Here is a 22,336-nt window from a genome sequence, read left to right on the forward strand (position 1 = left end):
CTGAATAAATGACCTAACAGACTTAGTGACTGGCTGCCTGGTACCACCAGACGCCAGAATCCTCCGTAGCACTCTTAAGACAAAAATACTGTGGGTGAAATTTCCTTTTCCTTATTAAGATTCAGAGTAGAGGTGCAATACCAGAAAGCATGAAATAATTAAAAAAAAACAAAACTGCACTCAAAGGAATCACCTTCAAAGGAACTCAAGTACTGCAAGCTAGTCCACACTCCACTGCCGATTTCTGGGTTCCCATGATATCCAGCCTGTTTCAACGAGGAACATCCGTGTGAACAAACTTCTTCGTGCCATGGTTCTTCTAACCGAAGGGGATGATCCGTAACTGGGAGGCTCACCCTCAGCCCTGCTGCCATTTGTGGGCAGGCCAACTCCCACACCTCTTCGGCTCCCTGGCAGCTGTGAGAATCAGGCCTGGCCTGAGCCTTGCTATCCTTGCCCAAGGGTGCTCACTGCCTCATCGCACCCAGACTCACCACCAGCCTTTGAAGCAGACCATGTACATTATGTTGGCCCAACCTGATACTCGGAACAGACAGCTGTGCTGAACCATGTTTCCGAGGAGAGAGGCCTCAAGTGTTGAAGCGGCTGCAGATTTTGCTAGTTATCTCCTAATTTTTCAATCACCCGAAACTTTGTTTTTCATTAGCCTTGAATGAGTATCATACTGAACAGCTAATAACAGAGAGGGCAGATTTCCCACCACACTGTTTTGAGACTGACAGCAGTAGAAGTTTCCCCATCCCCTGTCAAATCTTTGACTACAAAAAAAAAAAAAAAAAGATGCTGTTTATTGATTCTGAAGCACTTAGTGGGGTTTTAACCTTGCAGAGTTATCACAGATTGAATAATCGGTAATTATATTGTAAAACGTCTTAAATCCCATTAAGAAATTAACATACAGAATATTTGAGGGTAGCAGAAGTGGAAGCAATAGGATGCAATAAAATAAAATCCTTGTAAATCAACTGATTGTAATGGGTAGGGCTCTTCTGGAAGGAGCAGAGGGTGGAGTGAAAAGTCTGATTGACTACAAGAGTATAAAGGTTTATGGAAGATGGGAACTGGCTTGCAGCTCGATCTCTGATCCATGAGAAGGAAGGAAGATGAGTCACTATCAGATCAATGGTATTTGGAACTGAGGAAATAGGATGCCACTGAGCTCCACACTCTCGGTAGGTCCTGAACACCTCTCACAAGGGCAAGAGAAGATCTCAGGCTCTAGGAAAGGGCTAGGTCACTGGCTATCCGGCACCCTCTAGTGGCCAGATTTGGCACTACATGTTTCTGCCTTTGAAGAGCAGAAACCTGTTTTCCTTTTTTTCTTTCTCGTTTTTGAAGTGTGTGTGTGTGTGTGTCTGTGTGTGTGTGTGTCTGTGTGTGTGTGTGTGCGACTCAGTCGTGTCCAAACCTCCACAGTATATTTCAAAACCTTTTTTTAGTTGTGGAAGGAATCACCAATACAACGGCTGGTCTATAGGCAGGTGGAAAACTACTTATTAGGTATAAAAATTTGACATTCAAAAAAGTAAGCTATTACAATGATTCAAAGAAAAAACGTTCCTTTGAGTATATATAAAATCCCATGGGTGAAGCTACTTAAATGGAAAGATGCAGTCAGTACTTAGCTATTTAAAATTTAATTCTTTACAGGTACTTACTTTACAAGAAATATTTTTTTATATATGGATATGTGTTGCTGGAAAGTTCATGTACATAATAGCTAACAAGTTTTTTGAGCACTTAGTAGTGGTAAACACTATGCTAAGCGTTATCTCATTTAACAGGTACTAATCCTGTGACACAGTACTATTAATGTCACAATCTTTTGGAGTTTAAATTGTCAGAGGCAGCAAGAGTTTACACTTATGGAAGACATTTAGCCACTAAAAGATATGATGGGGATTTGAATCCAAGGCAACCTAAATTTGGAGCTGGCAGTTTTAAACATTACAGTACATATAGATACATAATTTATCAGTCATTTTAAATCTAGGTTTAGATTAGCACAGAGACTTGCAGGTCAACAAAGCTTAAGAACTAAACTGAAATCCTTATGCCAGTCAAGGGTTCATTCCCCACAATGTTTATTCATGTACATTTTACAGTTGATGGGGAGTTTATAGTTGGCCATGGGAGCCTGAGATCTAATATTTTTCAAATCGTAAAATATTTAAAGATACTTATAATTTACAATGCATGTTTACATTATATTATTATAAGATGAACCTCACAGTAACTCTGTGAAATGGGACAGATAGTTCTGTAAATAGGCGTTATTTTTACTTTACAGATAAGATTAATAAGATTTAGAGTGACTGGTTAACTTCCTTAGGTAACCTTTCCTCAAAATCTAGATATGCCAAATGATTGACTGTACAACAAATTAGCCTCAGTCTATAATCTTTATCCTGTTACAGAGAAAATAAAACATGAGAATTTCCATGATAAACCAAAGAAAATTTTACTTATGCTACACAATTTAGTTTCACTTCATTTCTTATTTATCCACAGTAAATAATTCAACAGTAATTACTATTGCTGAACTTGCAAAAATCCATGGAAGAAGGAAATAAAAGTCAGAAAGTAAAAAACCATAGGGGAAAAAAAAGAACAGATATGAATCATAAAATCCCCACTGAGTTGGGAGCAGAACAGTCCAAAAATTATGAGGTTAAAGTGAATGATTACATAAAGTACTTAGCATTTTAAAATGCTTTAATTTTGTAAAGTGCCTTCAAAAAAATTTGATATGTTTTTTTCCCATAACCCCTAAGAGATCACTGGGAGGCATAATAGCCTCTACATGGCAGATCAAGAACATCTCACAGCACAAACGTACTATGAAAGTGAGCTATCACTTTTGCTGAATAGAAGATAGCTTGTGATTCTAATTACAGGACAAAGCCCCCAATTCTTTCTGAAGAGAAAGTAGTGCAGTTTAGACACATTCCTGCTCGCTCGTCTTCCACACCCCCTGTTCTAATGGGAGACACATGCCTCCCTCTGATCCACGGCCAGATAGCCCTGGAGTGGTCTCAGAAACCGCACTACATGGTTATCTGCCTTCTCTCACGCTCCTTCAAACTCAGTCTTTAGCACCAAAATCGAATACTTTCTAAATATATCCGATCTTAAACAGACCAAGAAAAACAGACTTGCCTTCAATTTCACCCACTTCTCCCCGCTGTCACAATTTCATCCCTCTTCTCTTAAAAGCCAAACTTCTCAGAAATGTGGAGAAAAGTCTCTACGTTCTAAACCAGGAATCACACTTCAGCTCCCTCCATACTGCTCCTGCCCCCATCAGATTCTCCAAACTGCTCCTGTTAGGTCATCAAAGTCAAGCGAATGCTTTCCACTTTCGGATAATTTGACCCCTCAAGCTGCACTTGATACTTTCTTCACTGTTTCATTCTTATTCTTCAGATCCTAGCATTTAACAGGTGCCTAACATATGCCTGTTAAATAAACTAAGTAGCCAGAAATAGGAAGAGGAATATTTCCATAGTCAAAAAGCTACAAAGACTCATAAATCTCTAAAAATGATTTTACAGTTCATTCTGATTCTGTTTAATTGTGAGGTGGAACTTCATCTTGGCCAGGCACTAACAAGCTTGAATTCTTAAGAATCAGTGTGTAATTTTTTAAAAGATCTGGCTACCAAGGACAAAAATAATGTAACTATGTTAGTAATATCTGCTACTAGTAGATATTAACAAGGGATGATACATCATTACCCAACCTGGGAACATTACTAATACATTTCAAAAACCACCATGGAAGATTCTATTTATCAATTTATCAGTGTTTATCATCACAATGACATATTTAAAGATAAATATGAAACAATACAACATTAATCACTGAATATGTCACTGTGATGAAATTTCCTGAAATCAGAGTCCATCTGTTTATCCACATTCAACAAGCTAATAAAATGTCTTAATCAATGGATTAGCACAATTCTCAAGTCTTATTAGGAATCTCAATTCAAATGGTTAACATCCTTTTTTAAAAGACATTTTATTTTATATTGGAGTATAGCTAATTAACAATGTTGTGATAGTTTCAGGTAGACAGCAAAGGGACTTGGCTCAGCCATACATACACATGTATCCATTCTCCTCCAAACTCCCCTCCCATCCAGGCTTCCACATAACACTGAGCCAAGTTCCCTGTGCTATTACAGTAGGCCCTTTTGGGAAAATGGTTAATGTCTTAATGCTGAGTAGAGGCCAGAAGGGTGGTGGACTCGCAGATGCAAAAACCTGAAAAGGATTGTGCTCAGGTGTGAATATAACCTTGATCAAAAGCACCAAGGGGCTAGATGAACAGGCAGAATGCAGAACACCTGTTTGCACAGAAAATTAATGGGAGAAGAGACTGACAGCAGAGATGGCCCCTCTGAGCTTCCCTCAAAGGCCTGATGTAACGTAATGTGCTAGTTCAGTTTAAAGAGAACTATCAAGGACTACAGGGGCTCCTACACGTTAGACACATTTCAAGGCAAAAGTAGATAATACTGGGCAGAGAAAACACCAGATTTAACATTTAATCCAACATATACTTCATGTCGGTTACAAGTTTTTATTCAAACCAGTGGGAGAGAGAAGTTTCGTGTCCCCCATGTATTCAACATGATGCCCTCTTTTCTTTCCCAGATATTTGTCAAAACCAGAGGTATGGGGATAAGGTGAGAATCATGCAGAGCTTTTCTTACAGACATGAAGACTCCCCCGATGGCTCAGATGGTTAAGAATCTGCCTGCAATGCAGAAGTCCCGGGTTCGATCCTTGGATTGAGAAGATCCCCTGCAGAAGGGAACGGCTCCCACTTCAGTATTCTAGCCTTGAAAATCCCATGGACAGAGGAGCTTGGTGGACTACAGTCCATGGGGTCGCAAAGAGTCGGACACGACTGAGCTACTAACACACATGAAGACTCGGGAACACCTTAGTCCAATGCAGAGAACTTCAATGCCCCACAAGCTCTAATACTGAGCAGATTTGGGATTATACTGGTTAGGTGATAAAAGTGATTAGTGAAGTAGCTCAGTTGTGTCTGACTCTTTGCGACCCCATGGACTGTAGCCTACCAGGTTCCTCCATCCATGGGATTTTCCAGGCAAGAATACTGGAGTGGGATGCCATTTCCTTCTCCAGGAGATTGTCCCAACCTAGGGATTGAACCTGGGTCTCCTGCATTGTAGGCAGACGCTTTACTGTCTTAGCCACCAGGGAAGCTCAGGTGATGAAAGGTCCAAGGTAATCATTGAGACTAATCAGAAATGCCAAGGGCACTGACATGAGGGCCCTGTAACAGAGTTATACTATATTTATCAGCAGTCTTAAATGGCTACAGGTAAATGTTCCGGTTGTGTGGGCCTCCCCTTGTAACTAGGATTTTCATTTCAATAGAAAAGGGGAGGAAAAAAATTGATTCCAAGTGGGAATAATGTTGCCTCTCTCTCTCTGACAACTGACAACCATGTTGCCAGGGAAGCCTGAGAGGCTCAGCAGTAAAGAACTTGCCTGCTAGTGTAGGAGACCTGAGTTTGATCCCTGGGTCAGGGAGATTCCCTGGAGAAGGAAATGGCAACCCATTCCAATGTTACTGCCTAGAGAATCACATGGACAGAGGAGCCTGGTGGGCGACAATCATGAGGTCGCAAAGAGTCAAACACGACTTAGCAACTCAACAACAGCAACCATATTACCAGCAAATGAACAAGGCAAATACAAATACAACAACAGATTTGAGTGTTTCAATAAAAATAAAGCCTCCCTCAAACTAAATTCATTTCAAAAATAACCACAGCCAAAGCTGTTTTTCTAGTCTCTCCCTGAGTTCTCCAAGTTCCTTAACATCTGTAACTTATATCACTACCAGCACGTACCCTTTAACTGCAGCTCCCTGGTAGCCAAGGTGCACCTCGATGCCCATGACTGAGTGAAGGCTTCCACACTCCTCCTCTCCACAAATCCCACCCGTGGCTTCCTCCTCAAGGGTTCACTAGCTGTTCATTCAGTACTTCCCATCCCTGCTCTTCACCAGAAGGGGCCACCCCTGTAGTTCTGGCTGCAGGACGGGCTTGAGAGAGGCCTCCATCCTTTTCCAGGCAAGGGTACTGGAGTGGGTTGCCATTTCCTTCTCCAGGGGATCTTCCCGACCCAGGGATCGAACTCAGGTCTCCCGCACTGCAGGCAGACGCTTTACCTTCCGAGCCATGGGGAAGCTCTGAGAGAGGCTGGCCTGGCACAATCACTACACCAGGGGAAGTGGCCCTCATGAAGGAAAAGAAGGGACAAGGAAGAGAAAGGACATGGGAAAAGGCTCTAGCAGTCTGTTCCAGGTTTCTCAACCTTGGCAGTGTTGATACGCTGGGTTGGACAGTTCTTTATTACGGAACTGTGCCTTTCAGAAGGTTTAGCAGCATCTCTGGCTTCTACTGACAAGATGCCAGTAGCAGTTTCCCAGCTGCAAGAACCAAAAATGCCCAGATATTAACAAGTGGGCCCTGGAGGCAAAATCCACCCTGGCTGAGAACTAATGATCTTCTCTGAGGGTCTCAGACATAAAAAGGACTAGGAAGAAAATCAGAGAGAGAGAAGGCCTCTTGGGCTGTGTGTGGAAGAAGCCCGTGCCTTTTGGCAACGTGCTTCTCTCTCTTTCACACATTATTCAATGTAACGGAAAGTTTAGAGGGGGCACAAGGATAAGGACACTACAGATCAGAGAAGAGGGTGATCTGCAGGGAAGAATTCCAACCTCAAATAACCTGCCCCTCACCGGCAAGGTGGTCGCATGCTGTCTTTGGAAGAGTCCTCAGAGTCTTTTTCTTTAGGCTCTGGCTCATAAAGCCCATCAGGAAGAATGAGACTGAAATCTGAGGGTGAGGCAGGGGAAGGGGCGGGGAGTGAAGAGGCAGAGAAGGGCTTGCCAGAGCTAATCGAAGCTTGAGACAGGTCAAGGTGGCATTCTGGGCAGACAGTAAAGAACTGGCATGCCTAAGAGGGTTGCAGTGCAGCTTCTTAGCCAACCTGTTCCAGGCCAGATGCCCGGGGTTCTCACTGAGGGATCTGGGAGAACCTAGGAAGAGAAGACCCTCACCACTCCCCCAGGGTTACCAGAGGACTATGGGCAACTAAAACCAATGTCAGGAAAGGGCAAGGATATTTTCTTTTCTGCCGAGTCATTTATTAAGTTGTATGACTTGGAGAAATCCATCTATCAGGTTCCGAGCCTCTCAAATAAAACAGAAATGCTGCAGCTCGTCTCAAAGGGTTGCTCTCAGATGACATGAGACCACAGACGTGGAGGGCCCAGCACAGACAGCAGCACAGCTGGTGCCCTGTCTTCTCATTTCCCCATCTTTTCAAACTCTCTTTCCCCTTCAGCTTACGTACAGATGACCACACCTGCGTCCAACTCCTCACCAGAGCTTTCCTCCATCTGCTCTTATACACTTTATTTCCAAGCTTCTGTCATCATCCTGTTCTGAGATTTTCCTCTCTCCCTGTGCTCCTGATGAGGTGGCAGTGGTACCTATTGATGAAGGCGACTAAACTCATCCCACTCATCTCCAACAGAAGAGTGCGTGGGTGTCAACGGGCAGGAGGCAGAAAAAAGGACGTCAGTTGTGAGGATGACAAGCTCCATCTTTATCACTGCTTCACCCTTGGCAGTTCTGCTTGACTTCATCTGGGTGAAGACACGAAAGACTTTCTGTGTGACAGTGTAGGCATGTAGTTTAACAGGAAACTTGAGAGGCAGGTAAAGGATTAAAAAGCATATCAGAAATCCAGCTTTGGTAGGTCAGAGAAAGCTCCTAAAAGCTAACTCTTTCACAAAGAACTGCCTTAAACTAACTCTTTCACAAAGAACAATCTTAAATTAACTTAAACCTTCAGAAAACAATGACAATAACAACAAAATGAATCACTAAAGGCTATGAAGAGTAAACATAACACATTCTCTCCAAAGTAAAACATTCACAATGTCTGGGATATGATCCAAATTACTTGACATATCAAGAATCAGGAAGATGTGATCCACTCTCAAATGAAAAGAAAATCAACTGAGATCAACCTTTATATGATCTAGATATAGAAACTGACAGGACTTTAAAGCAGCTATAATTATACTCAGTGAGCTAAGAGAGAATATGTTCACAATGAATGAAAAAATGGGAAATCTCAGCAGAGAAATAGGAAATATAACAAAAAAAAACCAAACGGAAACTTTAGAACTGAAAAAGTTCAATACCTGAAATAAAAATTTACTGGATATGCTTAATAGCAGAAGAAAGATGACAAAAGATCTACTGGAAAGAGACCAATAGAAATTATCTAATCCAGAGAGAAAACACTGGGGAAAAAAAATGAATGCAGTTTCCCCGACCTTTGGGATAATATCAAAAAGTCTAACAGGTTATCTGGAGTCCCGAAAGGTAGGAATGAGAAACTGAGGGAAAAAAATCTGAAGAAATAATAACCAAATATATCTCCAAATGTGATAAAACATATAAACTTACAGATTCAAGAAGCTCATGAGCTGTCAAGGAAATTAAAAACAACACCAATCACAAAAATCTATGCCAAGGTCCACTGAAAACCAAAAAAAAAAAAATCGTGAAAATAGACAGGAAAAAAATTATACATTATATATAAGAGATACATATGAATCCCCTGTATATTACACCATAGACTTCTCTTTAGAAAATATGGAGACCAGAAGACAAGTAGAACAACATCTTAGATGTTCTGGGGGAAAAGTAGACTTCACTTTAACTATAAAGGCACAGATGGGTTAAAGTAGATGAATATAAAAGGATAAAGTAGGCAATCAGTAAACACAAGAAGGATGGAGAGACTATATTAATATCAAGAGGAAATAAAGGCTATCACTTGCCTGATAAAAATATAATTAAAAAAAAACAACACTTACCAAGAACAAACAGAAAAGCTTCTTCAAATGTACCGAGGCACTGAATTCACACTTCATCAGATAATCTAGATGACCAGGGCTCTCTCTAACAACCTTGACTGGCACACATCACAACCATTGCAGAGGCCACCAAGAAAGAGATCCAGCCTTTGTATGCTCTCCACTACTGTCTCACCACCCACACAATCAAACCCACCAAGAATAACAATAATCTACTAAGTCAGAGATTCTCTATTTAGGGGAAAGATTCAGGCTATGCTCTTACATCACAATTGGCAGAGGGAAAGACACACACACACAAACACACACAAACAAAGCACATATGGTAAAATGCTAATATTTGTTGAATCTAGGTGGTGAATGTGTGTTTACTGTACTATTTCCAGTTTAAAAAAAAATCTGCAATGAAAAAAAGTTGGAGGAAAATGAGCCAGAAGAACTTTATCCCAAATTCCTTTTCCCTTCTTTCAGTATTTTCTAGTTGGCAGGAGGTGGGATGTCAGAGTACCAGCTACTTATTTTGAAAAAGAACTGCATATGATTTTGATGTATATATCAGTCACTGCAAGAAAACCCATATAGATAAACACTGTCAGAATTATGTGTAAAATCTTCTATTTTGAGATTATAAAGTCTAGGAATCTTTTATCAAGCTGTTTTGCATTCATTCAACAATTATTCCCTGAACACTTATCATGTGACTGGTGTAGCAGTGGACACAGTGGAGGAATCCTGGTCTTCGTTCTAGTGAAAAGACAAGGAGCAAAAATGTAGGTTGCTGCGTGGTGCTAAGTGCTCATTAAGAAAGAAAACCAGGGACTTCCCTGGCGGTCCAGCAGTTAAAAATCTGCCTTCCAATACAGGGGACGTGGTTCGATCCCTGTTTGGGGAACGAGGTTCCAACATGCTGCAAAGCAACTAATAAGCCCTGACACCATGACCAAGGAGCCCGCCTGCTGCAACAACAGATCCTGCAAGCCAAATAAATAGTTTTGAAAAGAAAGAAAACCAAGTAGGGATTAGAGTGACTAGAAAGTGACTTGAACGAAGAGGAACTATGCGAGAAGGACAGTCCTGGTCGCGCCAGTGAAGGCACAGGCCTCAAGGAAGGAGTAAGCTGGACATGAAGACCAACGGGAAGACCAGCAGGGCGGAAGCAACGTGAGCCAAAAGAGCGTGGGAAACGCGGTCAGAGGGGGCGCCGCCGGGGCCAGAACATGAGCGGCACCAAGAGACCTCAGAGTTTATCCTGTGATGGAAAGGTCCTGGTGTGTTTTGAGCAGGGGAGCAACAGAATTTGATCCACATTTAAAAGGAACCAATGAGGCTCCAGAGTGGAGGACAGAATCTAGGGAGGCAAGAATGGAACCCGAGAGAACAGTCGGGAGATCAATTAGTTGCTGCCAAAAATAACCCACCACGAGTGGAAAAATACATAAAGACATTCTAAAAACCATCCTGCCTCCCTCAAAGGCAGGAAAATATACAAAGATAGGGAGTAAATACTGTATACTTATCAATTACTAAGGTTCCACTACCAGTCTCTGCTGGCTTGTGTAAAAAAGAAAACGTCATCTGGAAGAACTATCGGTTACAATGCATTTGGTACTTGATAAATAATGGGATGAAGTTCTGACAATCAGGTTTCTCCTGTACTTGTCACCTCATCCTTCCACACTAAAATAAATAAATAAATAAAGTCACTGAAGTATAATATGTATTCAACTGAAGCTGTTTCCACACATTTCTCACACTTCCCTTGAGTTAGCATCCAAGATTAACTTAAAAGGTCAAGAAGGAATTCAGATTCAAGGTTCTTCCTGCCTGCCCCATCTCAGGCACTTTAAAATAAACATAAACATATACTAATGTCATTTCATCTGTAGCATTCACCTTTCCAAGGAGCTTTAAAACACCCTGCAGGTGGATTTTTGACATGCAAATCTCACAGACAAAATAGCACAGCATTCTTATACATCAGTTATGTACTTTAAAAATATTATTTCTCCCTCAATAAAAATAAATCAGAGAGTTTGAATCCTAAGAGTAATTAAGGTCAAAACTCAATGTTCTGAAAACAGTTTTACATAGCTGATTTATTCAATTTTAAATAAAAATGACACACCAGAGACAGATGTTTTTATAGATTCTTCTGAAGAAATTACATAAAATCAAAATGAAATATACTCATAATAGTTTGTAACTGAGGGCAGGAACTGGCAATTCCTAGAATGGTAAGGATTTGTTTCCAGTGTTTAGGGAACCACATACCCTGTGAGATGGGCTTCAGGAGTTTATGCTATCACCTGCACAGCAGCGATTTGATGACCAACATTGAAACGGTACCCCTGGAGGGACTCAGCAGGACCTCTCACTGCTCGGTACCTCCCTCTCCATGTATGTCAAACGGAGAGAAGAACAATTGCCAAGCCACCTCTCAGCAATTTTTGGCTTCCCTGATAGTTCACTTAGTAAAGAATCTGCCTGCAATGCAGGAGACCCCGGTTCGATTCCTGGGTCACGAAGATCCACTGGAGAAGTGATAGGCTACCCACTCCAGTATTCTTGGGCTTCCCTTGTGGCTCAGCTGGTAAAGAATCCGCCTGTAATGCGGGAGACCTGGGTTCAATCCCTGGGTTGGGATGATCCCTTGGCGAAGGGAAAGGCTACCCACTCCAGTTTTCTGGCCTAGAGAATTCCATGGACTATAGTCCATGGGGTTGCAAAGAGTCGGACGTGACTGAGCGACTTTCACTTCACTTCCCTTTTCTCACCAGTTTTAGAAGATTTAATGACAAGGGAGCCAGACCTCCATGGCGAGGCAATTACTCCCTGGGTGGAAGTCAGGTTATTTGTGAGGCGCTGTAACTCTAAGGGTGGCAGAGTACTTTACAAGCACTGTGAGTAGCTATTTTGTGACTCTCCAAAGTGTTTACATTAGAGAATAATGTACACTCAACCATGTAACAAATAATAGGATGTTTTATTTAAAAGTTTGACAAAATGAAATCATCATACAGATATTATAAAGGTGTTTCTCTTCTATTAATGAGAAAGAGAACGTGAATCTTTTATGACAAATGGGTTTAAAGGAAAAGACAGATAAGGAGGAAGCTAACTGAATCCAGACCAATTAAAATGGCCTGATACCATGAACTATGTATTTCGTTGAGCCAAGTCCAGAGCCCACTAATCTCAGCTTGCCCAATTCAAGCTTACAACACTACTCTGAAAAGATATAGATCTGCTGATGAAATATGATTCAATTCTTTAAAAGTGGCCCAATATTAATTGAAATAATTAATATAACACGTATAAAGGCAGTAACAAACACTTAAATTTGGATTAGTAAAGTCACAGACTCTTTAAATAGTTCACACAGCATGGTCACGCTCTCATAAGTTAAAATGGATAAAATTGATTTTTTACACCAGATTAGCTACACAATATTAATCACATAAAATATTTCCCTGAAAGTCTTGGCACAAAAATGGGCCAACGTTTCCTGTTGTGGATAGCTTTTTTCCAATGTAAACTTAGATGGGGAAAAAACTTTAGAAGGTAATCACAAATTTCAAAATCAATAAATTCAAATTGTTTTTAAGCCCATGAAGACAGGCCTGCCAAAAACTGCAGGAAACTGATGTACAATATGCCTGGCAGCTGGACCATGTGAAAAAATTTTAGGAATGATCTTAAAATAATCAAGATTCTAAAGTCTCAAAAAACCTTGTTTTAGTAAGACCATTTTCCTGGTTCATAAAAAAGATAAGGAAGTAAGGGGTGGTGAATTATCTTGGGTATCTTTCAGTGGTATTTTTATTTGGGCCTGGACTCAGAAGAAATAGTTCACCATCATCATTAAGACCAGCTGCTCAGTGGCACGGAGTGAAGTTAACCAAGGGAAACCACGGATGTGTGCGAAAACATGGCGTAAGACAGTCCAAAAAAACCAAGATAGCTACCTCCATTCAGTGAAAATTGGGGTCAATTCCTCGCTACCTTTAAAAAGCTGCCTCTACTAATCTGGCCGTGAACATTAACAGACTGAGAAGATTCAGTTTGCCAACAACAAGTGCCACCATGGTTTAAAGACTTAATAGAATTAACTTTATTCTAAGTCCTACGATTTTTCAAAAGGGACAGGAAACGTTTAAACAAAGAAAATAGTTTTCTTCCTACAAAAACTGGGGGAAACGCCAAACTTTGTCTTTAAAAATAGTTTTAGTTTGATACTAAAGTATCATTAACACTTTGAGCAGAAGCATAACATATTTTACTGTTCACTTAAAAATTACAAGAGGAGTGCACCCTGAATGATAAAGTTCAAATCGTACCAACATAAGAATGTACTAAAGTAGTGAAATCTACTTTTGACGCTTGGAAAACTATGATTTGCTGTATAGCTTCCAGATCTTTTCCCAACACACATACACAAATATTTTTACAAAAATGGAATTATTTTTCTGCCTGATAACTTGTTTTTTATTTTTATAAAGAGTGTATTGTGGGGGACACTTCTCTGGTGGTCCAGTGGTTAAGATTTTGCCTTCCAATGCATGAAGTCCAGGAGTTCAATCCCTGGTCAGGGAGCTAGGATTCCACATGCCTTGTGGCCAAAAAACCAAAACGTAAAACAGAAGCAATATTGTAACAAATTTAATAAAGACTTTAAAAAATGGTCCACATTAAAAAAAAAAAGACCAGCATATCATGGAGAGTCTTCTGTATCTGTACATAGAAATCTGCTACTCTCAGAAAGAAGGCATATAAATGAACACAGGCACATACCCTACCGCCGCAACTGCTAAGCTCTTTCATTTATTTGTTCATTCATTCATGTAACATACTTTTATTGAATGCCTACTATATTTCAGGTGTGGTGCGAGGCTGGACCCCTGGTCACTGCCTGAGGGAAAGCAGCAGCTGCAGGTGCTGCTAACACACAATGGCAGGCCATTAAGGGAAGCTTTCCCAGAGGAGGCACACCTAAAATTAGTCTTGAAAAGTAGGCAAGAGGCAGTAGGTAAAGGACTACACAATCCACATTAAATTAGAATAAAGTAATGCAAGTTTATGAACTTATTATACGAATACATGCAACTATTTGAATGAGCTATTTTGCCATATTTTACTGTTTATCTTTTTTTCCAAAGTAAATATAAAAAAATAACACCAGAACTAGATTTTCCAGTAGTGCAATTAATAATGATTTTTCTAGAAATATTCTACATAAAGGGAAATACAAGGTTTGAAAATTTAAGACCCTCTTTTTTATATGTGCATGTTTATTACACATACATACATGTATGTACATGTGAATATATGTATATACTCATACATACAAACTATATATTGCTGCTACTGCTCCTGCTAAGTCGCTTCAGTTGTGTCCGACTCTGTGCAACCCCATTGATGGCAGCCCACCACGCTCTTCTGTCCCTGGGATTCTCCAGGCAAGAATACTGGAGTGGGTTGCCATTTCCTTCTCCAAAACTATGTACTACAGGATACTAAATATTTCAGAATAAAATAAATCTCATCTTTTTTGGGCATTCTTGTCAAAGCAAAAGACAACTCATATTCAACTAGTCAAATTAACTTTTATGCAGAACTGTTTTTTGATGCCTTAAAAGCCAGGCTCATTTTAGTCATCCCAAATCTTACAGAGCTTCTTTTATGGACAAACTACTGTATGAAGCTCTGAAATATAATCAGCTGAAGACACAATCCTTACCCACCTAGGGCTTTCAATGATTGTATCAGGGGCATGTACAGTCACAAATAAGTATAACACAAAAGCACCACACAGAGAAGAGATTAATTCTGACCTGGGGAATTGGACGTTAAATGGAAAGCATAGGGTTAAGCTGGGTGGAATTTCAACTCGCCAAACAGGGCTGAAGGATACTCCAAAATAAAGCAGAAAGGTACAAGACAAGGAGGTGGATAGACAAGGAGGATGGATGCTGGCACGCACAGGTAGAGGACAAGGAGGTGGCAGGGTGAGACTCCAGTTTAGAGGCACAGAGGAAGCAGGGGTGGGAAACGGCTGAAGAGGTCATGGGGACAGATTATGGGGCAGAGCAGTTACATTCCAACAAGCTCAGCCTTTATCCTACAGGAAATGAGCCATCAGAGATTTCTCTAAGGAGATGATCTGATTAGAATGGCGCATGAGTAGGAATGGAAAAGAAGACCGGAGTAGGTAGACACTGCAGAGGACTCGACAAAGCTCTAAAGGAGAGTTGATGAGGGATTAAGGACTGCAGCAGAGGAAACTGGCAGATGGGAATAGACTGAAAGAGACACACTGAAGGCAAAGTGAAAAAGATAAAGAACGTGGGCTCCAGAAAGCCCTGGATCTGAATTCTGTCTCCTCCAAATACTTGCTTTCTGGCATTGCTTTACCTCCTTTAAGCTATAGGTTCCTCATCTATAAAACAGAAATATCTCAATCTACCTGTGTGGGAAAAAAACCTACAAGAAAAACATAGGAAGCTGTCTAGATAAATCATGTCCACACACTTAAATATTCGCCACAATATAATGACACAAAGAAGAACAAAATGCAGCCCTTACCTGGTTGGGAAAACAGACATACAAACACAGGAGAGGGCAGAGAGGCGTTAATGATTGTATAAAAAATGGTGAAGGAATTCAGGAAGTTTTCACAGAGGTGTTTGAACGAGGCTACTCACAACTTCAAGGTGTTTCAGTCTGACCTTGACGCACTAGGGTCTTCACTTTACCATATATATTATAGTACATGACCTCCAGGATACTGTATTATCTGAATTTTAGAGGTGAAGAGAAAGTGGTAGGGAAAAAAAGGGTGGGGCAAGGGGAGGAAGGGCAAAGTAAGAAAGATTAGAGGAATATGAATGAATTTTTAGGCAAATACCTTATCAGGAAACAACACTTGAAAGAAAGCCAGACAATATTTAGATTCCTAGTGTGATACGATGTCAAGGCAGCAAAACTCAAATGAAAGAATCTAATGAGTTTCAGGTGGTGGTTTAGTAGATGTTTTTCATTAGGTGAAGCTGAGTTGAGGTGGCTACTGTCAGTGTCAAAACCCTGTCTCAACAAGTTTTAACTTCAAGCAACAAATGTAAAGACTTTTGTTTAGACTGCTTAAATGCACTGGTCTACCACTGGTAAGAGTCAAAGTAACCTGCTTCTCTGTAACCAGAAAAACATGGTTGCAAAGAATGTTGTCCTCAATTCTTTCATGTATCAGGTAATTTTATATAACTGATCTAACAATATATTTATATAATGATATTCAAATATTTATTGAGTGCCCACTCTATGTAAGGCACAGTAGTGGATCAGTTCAGTTCAGTTGCTCAGTCGTGTCCGACTCTTTGCGGATACATGAATGGGTATTATACAGATCTCGCCACCATGAATCTCATAAATGTGCTTACTACAAAGCAGAAACTGATCAATTCAATGAGCGGTACAGATAATACAAAGCATAAAATGGAGGTTGATTACTTTGAGTTGGGAAGATTAAGAATATGCCACTGGCATTAGGTCAGAAGGGACTATGCTGTGATAGTCATTTGACAAACATTTAATGGGCAAGCCATTTACCTGAAAGACAATGAGACTCTGAGGTGTTTTTGTCCAACACTTTCATTTAATTCAGTAGGAAGCAAACACCCAGAGACTCAAACAGCTAATTCAAACACATCATAACAGAACTGATATCTCCAGGCTGCAAGTCTGGGTATTTTCTGCTACTTTACTCTGTCTCCCTCAGTCTGTTTTGGAACAATGACTATTTTAAAATGCAACCCATTCCATTTCTGGATTCAGTTTAACTGTTGTAAATGCCTCCTGTAACATTTAGTTAAAATTTTCGAACCAGTGGCCCCCTCTGGAGACATATAAAACATATACAATCCTTTAGCCATACGGCCATCATTCAGATGTATGAAGACAATTCTCACGCTCCCAATCTATTATCCGGGCTTCAGTGTATCACTGTGACTGCGGAACAGGCACTGGAGTTAGGAAGAGCTGTATTTGGATCCTAGCTTCAACATTCACTAAGTATATGGTCCTGAGCAGAGTTACTTGATTTACACAACCTGCGTGCTCTTGCAGAAAATGGGGGTTATCTGTGTCCTTCCTGCCTCCCCACGAATGTAACGGCTAATAGTTATGATGGGGAATTGGTATAACTTTCAGCATAACTGTCAGAATACTCAAGTTTTTCTACATATGTTAATCTAGCACTGAATCATGAGGAGGGAAAAGTTACACAACTGAAAAAGATGGCAGTGTTTTTTCTCTCTCCTCTCCTCTGGTACTGACCAGTCAATGAGTGATGGCTGTGCAACACTGAGGAAAAGCTAGAAAACTGTCACGGTTCTACCAGGGATCGAACCCGTTTCTCTTGTGTCTCCTGCAATGGCAGGTGGATTCTTTACCACTGGCGCCACCTGGGAAGACAGAGCTCTGGCAGCAGTTTTATTGAGATACAATGTTGAAAATATTTCCCTATTATTAAGGCACAAGGGCTTCCCTGGTGGCTCAGATGGTAGAGACTCCACCTGTAATGTGGGAGACCAGGGTTCGATCCCTGGGTTGGGAAGATGGGCTATAGTTCATGGGGTCACAAAGAGGTGGACGTGACTGAGAGACTAACACTATCACTTTCACTATCTATAAAGCACAAACATGCACACTTTTTTTTTTTTTTAATTAGAAAGATCTTCAAGGGTGGGATTCAGATAGTTTTGTAACTTGTACTGTCTCAAATGCATTAAGACAGAAAAAGGTAGAAGGACTCCTCCCTCTCTGTTCATAAGTTCACCTCAACAATGCAGTACAAAGCTGACAGTGTTTCCTAGTTCCTTGGGGAGGCTGGGGAGGAGTGGAAAGGAAGAACAGACGATTCAGAAGTGGATTCTGTTCCTACTTCCAAATGTTACACACCAGCTGGTAATGTTTAGTAGCAATAACCTCATCTGCTAGGCACTGCAACTAATTTCCCATATTTGGAGAGGAAAAATGCATTGTGTCTGAAAGAATGACCTACTGACAGGGAATACAGTGACTGACAATTAAGGTAGATATGCAGCTCCTGGGTATGAGAGAGTAGTCAAGGACTCAGATATCTACACACTGGACACACAGTTTGCGGAAGCAGAGACAGAATGAGTCAGTGTCCTCAAAGCACGGGCTGCACTAAGAAACGGAAGATGAAGATGCCAGACAAGGGGGAGAGTGGTATGCTGGTAGCTGCCCACCCCCCCATCCCCATGATCTGTTCTTTCTTCTGCAAAAATAACATTTTTAGCTGGGTTCATGGCCATTCAGAATGACAAGAGCATTTTCCCTGTCTCTCTTGCAGCTAGGTAGATGTAGCCATGAGACTAAGTACTGGCCCGTTTCTACGGCAGTTTCTGGGCACCTCCCTCAGAAGATGGCTGGGCCAGGCCCTTTTCATCCTGTTCTCCAACCTGCTGTGTGAAATGGAGATGCTTCCCCTTCTATCAGGAAAACCAGAGTACCACCCTGGGAATGGTAGTGGTAAATTTCAGGAAGTGGGTCTCTAGGCATATAAAATGTTCTCAATTTTTATTAAACAGTGCTGTAAAAAATATCCTTAAAACTCTTTTGTACAGATCTATTTCCTTAGATCTATTTCTTTTACCCCCAGAAGTGGATAAAAGGATAAAAACAAAAAAAAATTCTGAAGATTCTGATACATATGCTTACATTTACTTGTGTTCCCCTCCTTCCCAGAGCAGCATTAGGAGTTAATCTATTTTCGCTAAATTGGTAAGGGCTCTTTTTATAGTGTGGGCACTATATTATAAATACTCCCCAAATTATTTGTCTTTTTATAGTTGATTATTTTACTGTCCATAAACCTAAAATCTTTATGCAGTCAAATCAAACCCTTTAAAAAGTAATTGCTACCTTTACTATCATCCATTTAAAAAGTCTTCCCCTTCATTAAGATTATGTACACATTCATCTACATTCTTCCTACTACTTTTTACCTTCCATTTAATCTTTAATCCACATGATTTTCCTCACATATTTAGCTAACTGTACCAACACCAGATTCAACACTTTCAATAATACATACTATTGAGTACGTATTTAAAAATCTACTTTTATTATATTCTAATATTTAAAAATTAGTAGTAGGCTGTTTTAACTATTGTAGCTTTGGAAATATTTTAAAACTCACTCATGCAAATAATTCACATCATGTTTTTCCGCAGGGGGCAAAAGTCTGGTTTATTCCTTCAAGTGAACTTTAGAAATACACTGTCAGGTTTGACAAAAAGAAAAAAATACCAAACTTTAATTGGAATTGTATTAAATGATGAAGAGAAAAAAATTATATTTTGGTGAGGGAGCATGTATAACTCTAAAACATTTAACTCTTCCCATCCACAAATATGGAATATTTCTCAAATTGCTTTTATGTCACTTAGTTAGGTTTCATAGTTTATTTCATATGTTAGTTCTATAGCTTACTTAAGCCCTATAGTTTACTTTGTTAGGTAAATTTCTTAAGAATGGTTGAAGATCTTTTTCATTTAATTGTACTACTACAAGCAGGATCTTTAAAAATATATTTCTATTTGTGCTGGTATAGAGGAAACTCAGAGAAGGCAATGGCAACCCACTCCAGTACTCTTGCCTGGAAAATCCCATGGACAGAGGAGCCTGGTAGAATGCAGTCCATGGGGTTGCAAAGAGTCGGACACGACTGAGTGACTTTACTTTCACTTTTCACTTTCATGCATTGGAGGAGGAAATGGCAACCCACTCCAGTGTTCTTGCCTGGAGAATCCCAAGGATGGCAGAGCCTGGTGGGCTGCCGTCTATGGGGTCGCACAGAGTTGGACACGACTGAAGCAACTTAGCAGCAGCAGCAGCAGAGGAAACTAATTTTTGAATTTATTTTTAACTAATCATTTTACTGGTATGTTTTTAAATAAAATTTTCATAAATATTAGTTGATTATCTTGGATTTTCTGGTTAGACAATAATATTTTCAATTTTAAATGATAATGGTATTCCTCATTTCCTTTGCAATATTTATACTTCATTTCATCTTCCTGTCTTATTGCATTAGACAAAACTTTCAAAACAATATTAAAAAATAGAGTTAATTTAGGTAATAGCTGATACCTTATTTTCATTGACTTTACATCAGAGGGCATTTTTCTCTTTTGCCCTATGTAAACAGCTGTTCTGTATCAGGCTTTTTCACCTTTTTATACCTCCCCCAACCCCCAACTATTCCATAAATTTGAAGGCAGAAACTGTGTTTTCAGTCAATTCAGTCACTCAGTCATGTCTGACTCTTTGCGACCCCATGGACTGCAGCATGCCAGGCTTCCCTGTCCATCACCAGCTCTCAGAGCTTACTCAAATTCATGTCCATCGAGTCAGTGATGCCATCCAAACATCTCATCCTCTCTCATCCCCTTCTCCTGCCTTCAATCTTTCCCAGCATCAGGGTCTTATCTAAGAGTCAGTTCTTTGCATCAGGTGGCCAAAGTACTGGAGTTTCAGCTTCAGCATCAGTCCTTCCAGTGAACATCCAGGACTGATTTCCTTTAGGATAGATTGGTTGGATCTCCTTGCAGTCCAAGGGACTCTCAAGAGTCTTCTCCAACAACACAGTTCAAAAGCATCAATTCTTCAGCGCTCAGCTTTCTTCACAGTCCAACTCTCACCTCCATACATGACTACTGGAAAAACCACAGCTTTGCCTAGACTGACCTTTGTTGGCAAAGTAATGTCTCTGCTTTTTAATATGCCGTCTAGGTTGATCACAGTGTTTCAGTATAGCTTAAAATAATATTAGCACTCAGAACAGTGTCCTGCACAGAGCAGATAAATCATTAAACCAGTAGTTCTCCAACCCAGTGGATCACTGGAATCACATGGGAGCTTTTTAACAGATTGCATTTCCAAACTTCAAATTCTCTATTCACAGAGGAGACAATCTAGATGTTTTAAAAGTTTCTCAGTCCATTCTGATGATCCACTAGATGTGAGATCTAATCTTTTTAACACTCCTGGAGATTCTGTTTCAGAGCCAGGGATCTGATTTTTAACAAATTTTTCTAAGAGACTCAGAGGCAAGTTTGGAAATTACTGACTTACATAGATAGTAATTCACAGAAGAGATCAGAGTCTTTTTTCTTTTATGTTTTCTGTATTTTATATTCTTCATAAAAGTAAAAAAAAGGCAAGATATATAATGAAAAAGTTAATCTCCCAGCTGTACCTCCTTGAAATAACTACTGATAACCAAAGAGTGGTATCCTTTCAAACTTTTCCTTGTGTAAACAAAATGAACATAATGCACAAAATGTGCATGTTGTGTGAAATCTTCTCTTTGCTTGTTTTTACCAAAACAAAATAATAGCCAACCAATTATTTTATAATTTGGCATATTTAAATCTCTTGCTGCAAATAAATGATAATGAATGCTCTCAGGACCATTTAGCCTACTTATTAATAAAATGAAAACTAATTCCCACTTTCTCATCTATAACACACTTAAATATAGCATAAAAATATTTTAATTTCATTTTTAACTCTTTAGCAAATATAGGAACAATTTTGGGAAACTCAGCTAGGAAGTTCAAAGCTAGAAGTTAATATTAATGTACCAAAGGACATGGGTTCATAAATCAAAACAGCATCTTAAAAACCATGAGGACAGTGGTAATGTAGGAAGGCTAAAAATGGCATATAAAACTTTCTTTTCAACACAAATAATGAAGTACTTAAAGACTACAAAAAGAAATCCTATTATAGATGTTACTTATGCTTCAGCTGTTACTCATCTTTTAGATAAAGGCTATTTTTAATACACAAGCAAAATTAAGGTTCAACTGACCTCCATTTAACATGCTTTAATGAAACATAAAAGATAGCACTCAAATGTATGCCAGAAATAAAATTTTCTAAAATAGAACTGCTAATAAAGGGAAAGAAAGTAAATTACTAGCTAAGAAAAAAGAACATATTCTAAAAGTCTAAGTGATGACTTTGGTGAAATCACTACATCATTCGTCACTACTAAATTTTCATAGTTTGTTTTCTATAAAGGTCAATGAAACACACTGATTATTATACTGATTATTACATAGTAGAAACAGTTATTTCTAAATTCTCCAACACTGAAAATGAGAAGACAGTATGGGAGTTGCAGAGAAGAATGAGAGAGAAGTAAAACTAAAAGCAACAAAGTAAGAAAGATGTCTTCCCCTACCAAAAATGAACAAAACTTCAATTTCAGATTCATTCTGCAAGGATCTTTCTGTACAAGCAGGATTTAAAGAGAGTTTTAAGAAAATGACATCCTCCT

At 39.6% G+C, this 22,336-nt stretch overlaps 1 protein-coding gene and 1 long non-coding RNA gene across 5 annotated transcripts in view; both read right to left on the minus strand.

The window, feature by feature from the left end:
• The window catches only part of STK3 (serine/threonine kinase 3), a 294,249-nt gene that overhangs the window by 15,679 nt on the left and 256,234 nt on the right, over positions 1–22,336 (minus strand). The window lies entirely within an intron of this gene.
• LOC145511013 (uncharacterized) lies at positions 1,328–7,485 on the minus strand. Its single transcript, XR_014057371.1, has 3 exons — positions 6,556–7,485; positions 5,156–5,582; positions 1,328–4,938 (listed from the first exon to the last, which is right to left on the minus strand). It is a non-coding gene; the product is annotated as an uncharacterized LOC145511013 (long non-coding RNA).

This window comes from Giraffa tippelskirchi, chromosome 6 (genome assembly GCF_054371585.1).
Source record: "Giraffa tippelskirchi isolate mGirTip1 chromosome 6, T2T-mGirTip1v1.2.pri, whole genome shotgun sequence".
In the NCBI taxonomy this organism is placed as follows: domain Eukaryota; kingdom Metazoa; phylum Chordata; class Mammalia; order Artiodactyla; family Giraffidae; genus Giraffa; species Giraffa tippelskirchi.